This window comes from Rhipicephalus microplus, chromosome 3 (assembly GCF_043290135.1).
Source record: "Rhipicephalus microplus isolate Deutch F79 chromosome 3, USDA_Rmic, whole genome shotgun sequence".
NCBI classification, from domain to species: domain Eukaryota; kingdom Metazoa; phylum Arthropoda; class Arachnida; order Ixodida; family Ixodidae; genus Rhipicephalus; species Rhipicephalus microplus.
This window is the reverse complement of record NC_134702.1, coordinates 169,114,967-169,123,612: the sequence shown is the minus strand read 5'-3', so window position 1 is coordinate 169,123,612 and position 8,646 is coordinate 169,114,967.

Genomic DNA, 8,646 nt, shown 5'->3' with positions numbered 1-8,646 from the left:
TCTCGTTCAGAGTGATCTCAAGGGGCCAACTTTGTGGTATTCTAATTCGTTACGTTGTTGTACGTGGGAAAAAAAATTGAGTTGTCATTTTAAAGGTCTTTTGTCCCACATGTGCCTCTTGATGTAGAGGGAACAAAATTCCGATAAACACGTAGATAGGTATATGTTGTACTATACTCTGTCTGGTGTTCTGTCGGGTGACCGAGGGCACTTGCTTGTGTCGTGTGTTGTCTGTTGTCGATCCGTTCTTGGCAAGTTGCAGAACCATCGACAAGTGCTGAAACCGAAGATGGTCAGAAGAGACGAGTGAAGCTGGTCGACAAGTTGTGGCGACAAGCCAGTGAAGCTGGGATCCGTCGTCAAAAATGGGACGTGTTCCCGGAACAGTCTGGAGCTGTATTCTCCCCATGGCCCTGGAGGCGAACCTGGAGGGACCTGGCGAACGAGCGCACCTGACATTCGAGCCCCATGGAAGCAGCTCGTCTTTCCGGTGCATTGTCTGGCGGCGGGGGTGCTGTTATGCCAGCGAGTCCTCGTCAAACGTCCGTGCCTCTGAAAAAGGCAATCTGGGTCAAGGCCAGCCCGCAGTCCGCCTGGCGCGATCAACTCGACGGCGTGAACACGCGCGGCGCCCCTCTGGCCCACGTGCATTGAGTCAGCTGCGCAAGTGACAGCGAGCCGGCGTCCTCGTGTCTGGTGGTCTGACGCATGGCGCGGCGACCCCATTGGCGGAACCTGCCCTGACGACCAGCGGCGCTTCTGATTGGACTTTTTGGTTGGACCCGGTGCAAATAAAAGAAGCCCTGCGGCGCGTCGCGATCGGCAGTCCTAGGAGAGAGGAGTCCCCATGTCGGAGAGCCGACATGTGTGTGAGTCAGCGGTCTTAGGCGAAAAGTTGACCTATGTGTTAGAGAGGAGAGCTTGGCTCTTCGAGTCTCTGTCGGCCCCAGTGCCGAAGTTGTAACGCCTCTGTATATATGCTGTACATAAACCTTGTTTAACTCACCGTCGTCTCGTCCGCTCGTCTTATCAGCTCTGCGCAGAAGCAGTCGCGAGCTGATAAACATACGCTACCAAACGGCTGGTGACCTTCCCGGCGGAGTTGGAAGCAGTGGCGCCTACAGGACCGTGTTGGCGTCGCCGTCTTGCGCAACAGTGGTGGCTTCGGCGGGATCGGTCCGTCTTGCGCAACACCGGCGGAGGCCATAGAGCTATGGCAAAACTAAAAACAGACTGGCTAAGTGTAGACGTCAACATTCATCTGCAGTATTCTTAATTCTGATTATATTTAAGGTGGCTTAATTAGAGTGTGGCATGTTGGCTTGAAGAAGGCCGTCATGAAACATCAGTGTATATTATTGCTTTGCATTATTCATAGATGAAAATTAGGAGTGGCTTACTTAATTTAGAAAGCATATTGGGCACTACAAAACCATATAGCAAAAGCCTCCATCACTTTTATCTAAGCATAAAATCCTCGTTGTCATATTATAAACCGCAGCACATAATTGTCACTGTAAGCGCAATGAAGCTATAGTTTCAAGATGGCTACCTCAATGGAAATTAAGTTAGCGTATTTTTTAATGGGTGGTCATTTTATTCTCGTGTAAATAATGGTGAGAATGTTTCTGCATTGTGTACATATAGTTGTATGCAGTGCCTAGTTATCAAACCTGCAAGCTCATGCATAGCTTCCAAATGCAATGGGAAGACACAATGAGAATGTTACATTGGCCCAAAATTTGTGCAAAGTAATTCTTGTTCTAACATATAGATTTGTTTAGCTTTTGTGTAAAGAGATGAAGCTTCTAAAAGTCGTTAAAGGGGTATGCACCCCTTTAACATGTGTGCATGAAATCACCTTAGGGTCACAGTTTATAGCCCAACTAATTTCTCGAATCTGTGAGGAATGAAATAAAAGCTTTCTCTCTTCTCATACCAATGGGTACACTGTAAGCTGTACACAGAGAGATGGCATGGGGAGAAGTTACACTAGTGACAACTATGAGGTGTATGAAATAAAACTCCACTAAATTGTGTGTCAGCTTCCCTTCTGTTCAGTTAATGAATGAGTAAACTACTTACCTATCTGCTAATCACACTTTGTCAACTCTCATGTTATGCGAGTTTCTTCATTGTTTTTTTTTCTTTCTTGCCGCAGAATTTAGTCTATTTAATGTACTCTTTACACAATGAGCTCCAGTAGTAAATAGAGCCTTGTAGCTTTTTCTTGTCTGTGTCCTGTTTTTTTTTGCAGTAACCAAGAAGATACAAAAAACATGTGCAGCTTTATGTGGTTGTACTTAGCTCTCTTCATGTTTCTTGTTTTCGGTGGTACTCTTCAATACAGTCTATCATATTACACTAAACCTCGCTTAGGTACATCTATGTATATATGAATACTAGCTAATATTAGACATCTGAAGAACTGATGAGCTTGTAAATAAATAAATAAATACTGCTTTCCATTACTTGTGGCTAGATATTGTTGTGTGTGCGTAACGATGAAAAAGTGTCAAGACATATTGACTAGGAAATGTGAGTGAAGCACCGTGCATTCTTTATAAAAGTGTTGCTTTGTGAGACTAGTGACCAAGTAACACTTTTGTAAACTTGGTGAGACTAGCCAAACAATAAGTACAAACAAAATAATTAAAGTGCATTCCTTGTTTTATTTCATGACTAAATTACTGATCACAAGGTGAAGAAAAGGGCTGTAGCGTCATCATCATCGCCATTCATCATCATCATCATTTTTCTAGCCACCGCGCTGCGCCTCTCGTGCAGCTCACGCGACAGCTCGAGGCGCGAGCTGTGGAGATCGAGCTCATGCCCTGGCGGTTTGGACGTGGCAGCCGCCGCCGCTCCGCTTCGGCAATCGCCTTGGATAATAAAGTGGCAAGAGAATGACACGACCACGTTGTCCGCTGTCCCGTCTTCCTCTCTCGCTACAGGGCAGTTTAAGGGCTTGTTTCTTTTTGTTATGAACAATGTAAATGAGAACTAACCGACATTAATGCCAAGGAAAGCATTTGGGATGTTATTAGTAGCAATTGTAATGCAAATGCAAAGAAATAAATTTGTATGAAGAGTTAAATTACCATCAGCAGGAACTGTACCTGCGACCTTTAAAGGCAACTGTCCCAGGTAGGGTTCCTTCCAGCGGCAAGTTGAAGGTCACAGGTTTGGCTCCTGCCGCAGGAAAGTTATTGTTTTGGGCATAATATTTTCTTCACATATACAATATAGTACGACTAATAACATCCCCCAATGCTTTCTTTGGCATTTTCTGTTAGTTCTCATTAATAATACTGATCATTGGTTGTGCGTGGCATGTTCTGGAACAGGTTCCACTGTGCTGCAACTGCAGCTATACTGCAGCACAATGATTCAGCAGAGCCCTCAAATGCTATAATATGTCTCCCAAGAGACTGTACGCGTTACTATTTATTTTATATTTGACTACAGCGAAAAATAAGGCAATCTTGAACACTAAATTCTCAAGTCTAATGCCAATCCAATACCTTGGAGCATTGTATTTCCATACAAAATGCCCAGTATTTGCATCCTACTGTATCCTTGGGGTCACTAGCGTGATGTTATCAGTGCAAATAACTCACAGTTAGCTGTTTGATTAGAACAGCATTATAAATGAGGGAGAGTAGAAAGTTTATTATGCATATTGGCATAACTTGCAGAGTTTCAGAGAGGTACGTAGATTCAAGATGCAATTTTGCATTTTTTTCATACTTAGGTTCATATGGTACCAAGAATTGATTCCACCGAAGTACTTAAGACGTCATCACTGGCTTTTGATGAAAAAACTGTGCCTGGTAAATTATGCAATAGCTAGATATATGCACTAAAAATTCTAGGATGCTGCCTCCAACAGGTCTGACAAAAACTAGGCAACATAGCAGCTTCGTACAATGCTGGTGATACAGCATTGAATGAAAAACTTAAGTACAATGAAAAATAAATCATAAACACCACCATACATAAGTAAATCTGCATGACGAAATCAATCAGTCAATCAATCAATCATTTTATTTTACACTTCAGCAAGTAGAGGGCATGGAAAGAAAAAGATCCGGCGAGCTTGACTAGGCTTCCCAGCTGGTTACAGTTCAGCAGGCAGTGATAACTTATAGAAACTGGCATACACAAATAAAAGCACAAAAAAACATCCGATATTCTTATGCATATAGTCACCAAAAAAACACTATATGCACATGCAATTCATAAAAAAAGGAGTACAACATAAAAAAGCACGAGACTAGCATTTCAGTTATCTCATGAAGAAAACATGCAGTTCAGACCTGGAAGATGAAATACAAAGATCATTTTGCGATAAAAGGTTTAATACTGAGGGCAAATTTATTCGTAGCATCTGGCCTCCATAGTTTGTGCGTGGTGTCCTTGTTTCTTTTTTTTTATTGAAATAGAAAATAAACGAAGGAGTTTTTGTCACTGTTACTTGGCGACAGCTACCCCTTTCCACTTAATTGCTACAAATAAATATACGAAAAAAAACAATTGCATATATACATGTATAAAGTCCAACATGGGTGAGAGCAAAAGTTCTCCTATATAGGCAGAACAAACACGTAGACGACAAGCTCACTTTTAACTATTGTCCGCTCAGTAGTCGTCACAAATCTTCATTTCTTCGAAGAAGTGTTGCAGCCCCTTCATTGCTTTGCCGTTTGTTTTGGATGGCCATGGACCCAGTATTTTATTCAACCCGAATGGTCGCTAAGGATATAACCTATGCAGTTCTTGTTCTAGTCGCCTTCGGTGTGTGTCGTGTTTCGGACAGTCGAGCAAGAGGTGACAGATATCCTCGTCGTCGTGGCCGCATGAACATGCTGACGATGTTGCACGATGAATACGAAGTAGGAAGTGCTTTGTGTAAGCAGTTCCTAGCAGTAGGCGATGAATGACAGTGTCGATACGTCTTGGGAGGTCATGGTCTAGTTGGTATTCAAGATTAGGATCAACAGAATATAGGATCGATTCCTTTGTTTTGTCTGTGAACCAGGTAGACAGGCATAGTGTCCTTGTTTCAAAATTTTCATGAACTCTAATGGATACTAAGAAGAATATTCAGCTAACTCTGCTAAGTGGGCCAGCATTGAAATATTCTTCTTTATTTCATACTGATAGCGAGAACAAGGCGCAAGTTGTAAATTTTGAAAGCCGTTGGAATATCAGCTGCTTGGAAGGGTTGTGCGGAAGTATGATCTCTGGCTGAGTTGTACACGATGCGTAAAACCTTTTTCTGTAGAATGTGGAGCTTTTTTTTAAGGCTGTATTTGTACAATGTACAAGGTACTAGAAAAAAAAGCATAGGTTACGTTTGTAGAAAAGAAGCCCTTTTCTCTCTCTGAACAGTATTTTTTCCCCGAAGTGTGTAATAGTTGCAGATAGACAACAAGAAGACACTCTGGTCTATGCCACATTTAGCTTTTTTTCCAAGTATTTGTTTCCATTGCAATGCATACAATAGAGTGAAAGTAAGATGTAGTGCAAATATAGATTGTGGCCTACAGTCTATTTGTTTATTTATTTCAATACTCTTAACACCATTGCAGACGGTCCAGCTTGCTGAAAGTGTCATCAGGGCCCAAGATCTGTTGATGCCATCTAGGCAGAAACTTAGTATTGTAAATAGCTGCACCCTAATTAAGGTTATTGCCTCCTCATTCTACAACCTCATAGCAAATTACCCTTACAGATGCAAGAATAAACCAAAAAAATGCATAGTGCATGACTCATCCGGTCGAAGTGTAGCCATGTGACAATGGGCCATACAAGAAAAAAAATGCTACAGGCTCTCATGTTCGGACGACGATAAACTAATAAGATGACCAGTTGCCACTGTTACTTGTCGCCTTTTTCAATAAGCACCCTCCCACTAGAGAGTTAAAGAGAAAGAAATCATTCACCAAGTTTGCATTATTCATTAGCCTCTTCTATGTCCTGTGTCTCACGTCTATACTTTTGTTTAATTAAGCACAAAGTGCTTTCCAATCAGTCACAGCTTGGAAATCTTAAGGCTAGAACCACTGAGAGTATCAACATGCTTTATGAAACTATGTTTCACAACAGCCTACCAGAACGGGCTTTAGCTGCTTTGATCACTTAAAAAAAAATAAGTTCATCCCGGCAAACCAAAAAAGTGCTTAAAACGGCACTGAACTCTGGAGTACAGATGCAAAACAAAAGATGGGGACCACGCACAGATTTCCTTATCATCAGTACCAAGATTACCAACGTACAACACATAATGATTTAGTTGATGAAACTTTATGTGCATTTAGATTTGAAAATTCAAGGAAACTATTTGGCTGCCAATAATTCAGCGATATTCTAAGTAGTATTGAAAATTGGGCAAGTTGGTAATGATTCATTTTTTAAGATAAACAGTGTGAAAAACAGAGACAGAGAAGTAAGCGCTTGTCCTGTGTCTTCCTACTTCTCTATGTGTCTCTGCAGTGTTACCCATGCATATTTAGGCTATGTTAGTAGGTGTTGCACACAATCCCAGAGAAACAAGAAGCATGTGCCTTTTACAGTAGTAGAGCATGGGACAAAGTTATTGCTCAGTGAAACATTTAATCCAATCTCCTTGATTTTATTATTTATGCCATACCCTGTCAGAGCCTCATGCCGCAAAGGGGGGGGGGGGGGCGGTGAAGAAAAATGCAGTGTGGTAGCAAGCTCCAGCAGCATCAAGGGAACATAGGAACATAAATACATATAATCAAATATCATTAATGTAACACTAATGTACACCTTAGTAATTCATTAAAGCATACTTGCGTAAACTCTAAAAATACAAAATTACAAATATACAAGCATACATGATTTATATGTGGAATTTAGCGTCCCAAAACCACCATATGATTATAAGAGACGCAGTAGACAAGCATACATATAATCAATTAGGCAAGAGGTGTATTGAAGTAATCAGCATATTTACATGAACAATACTTATAATGTGCTCCAAGCAAGTTCAGTACGCTCGTTTTGAGATATATCAAGCATGCTAAACAATGACACATCTGTGAATGCTTAGCTCACAGAAGCTCATTTTTGGGCTATGACATGCATACCTTCAAGGTTTCAGATATTTTACAGTTGGCAGACATGCGCTTTCTCATTTTACCAAAAACAAAAAAATGCTTGCAAAGACACATATCTTTCGATGAGACACACTCAGCTATCAGTTTGAGGCCATGTAAAAGTAACAGCACTGCACCTGCTTACTTGTGACTAGGGCTCCGTGTTTTCGAATAAATTGAAAAATATCTTATAAATACTTGCCTGAAAAGAAAAATTCTATACAGACAATTTTTAGTATACTTTTTGATAAATCAGATTTATTTTGCAAACTCTCATCTTAAAAGGGCATTTTCACCAGTCAGAGAGCATTTTCAGAGCTTGAAGCATCACCCAAGGAGCGCACATCCATCAGTGGCAGCCCCAAATCACAAACTCTGCTTGTATTGCAGCCAACTTTAAGGCTGTAATACAAACAAACGTATGTGTTCTTTATTCAAGTATCTGTACTTGTATATTATGTGTATGTGCATTCAAACCTTCCGGATATCTAAAGTACAGTAACCGTTACACGTTTTTGTGTCCTCAGATATGTCGTATAATATTACTAATAATAGGTCATCTAGGCAGAATACTACTAATAGGTTATCTGTTTTGTAAAGAAGATGAGGGAGCCTAGGAGAAAAGGTTCAGATGCAGGTTGACTAACTTCTGCCCCCCCCCCCAAACTAACACTTTGGTGAGCTTCCAGCAAATTCACATCACTGGCCTTATGAAGTGGTTAAATAAACAGGAAGTGAGAAAAAAATAGAAGTGAAAAAATGGAGAAACATGATTACCAGCAACAGTGCATGACATTTTTCCTAAAAATAACATAATAAGAATCAAGTGCAGCAACTGGTAATGCAAAATGAAATGCCGAATTTTAAAAATGGGAGATTTGCAAAAAAGAAACACTAATGAATGCGCAATTTTTTCCCAAAAATAATCTCCAAAAACACCCTCTCAATTTATTGAAAAATAAAATCCGAAAACACTGACCCCTAGCTACAACTCAACACTCTCCAATTCCGCCAATCAATTACAGTTGTGATGCTTCAGGGCATTCTTTAGTCCCTTTCAGTCATGTTCGGCATGGGGCACAGAAAGACATTTCGTATGTTGTTCAGTTCTATGTAGACACAACTTTTCAGGATGTTCGTTGGTCTCAGAACTTTTGGTGGGGCCTTTGCTGACAAAAAGCATGGCTTTATATGCTGAGGAAAACGATGATTGTCCAGAAAAATGACCTCTCGGTACAGCAGCAACCAAACGTGGCCTGCTTCCAAGAACACACGGACCACCTTTTCTATACGGAAGAAGCCTTGTGATGTCTCCACAAATGTACTGTCGCTTTTAGCTGGCCTTTTGTAGAGTGTGCTGTGGTACACCTGCTTATTAAAAATTAGCCTGTCATAGCACTCAACACCACTGCTAATAAACCCTGGGCCACTAAGTTCTCGCATTTCTGAAGCATTCAGAGTAGCATGCTTGTTTAGCCCAAGCAGTGTTGCACCGTCGTCTTCAGCTGCATTCTTGACA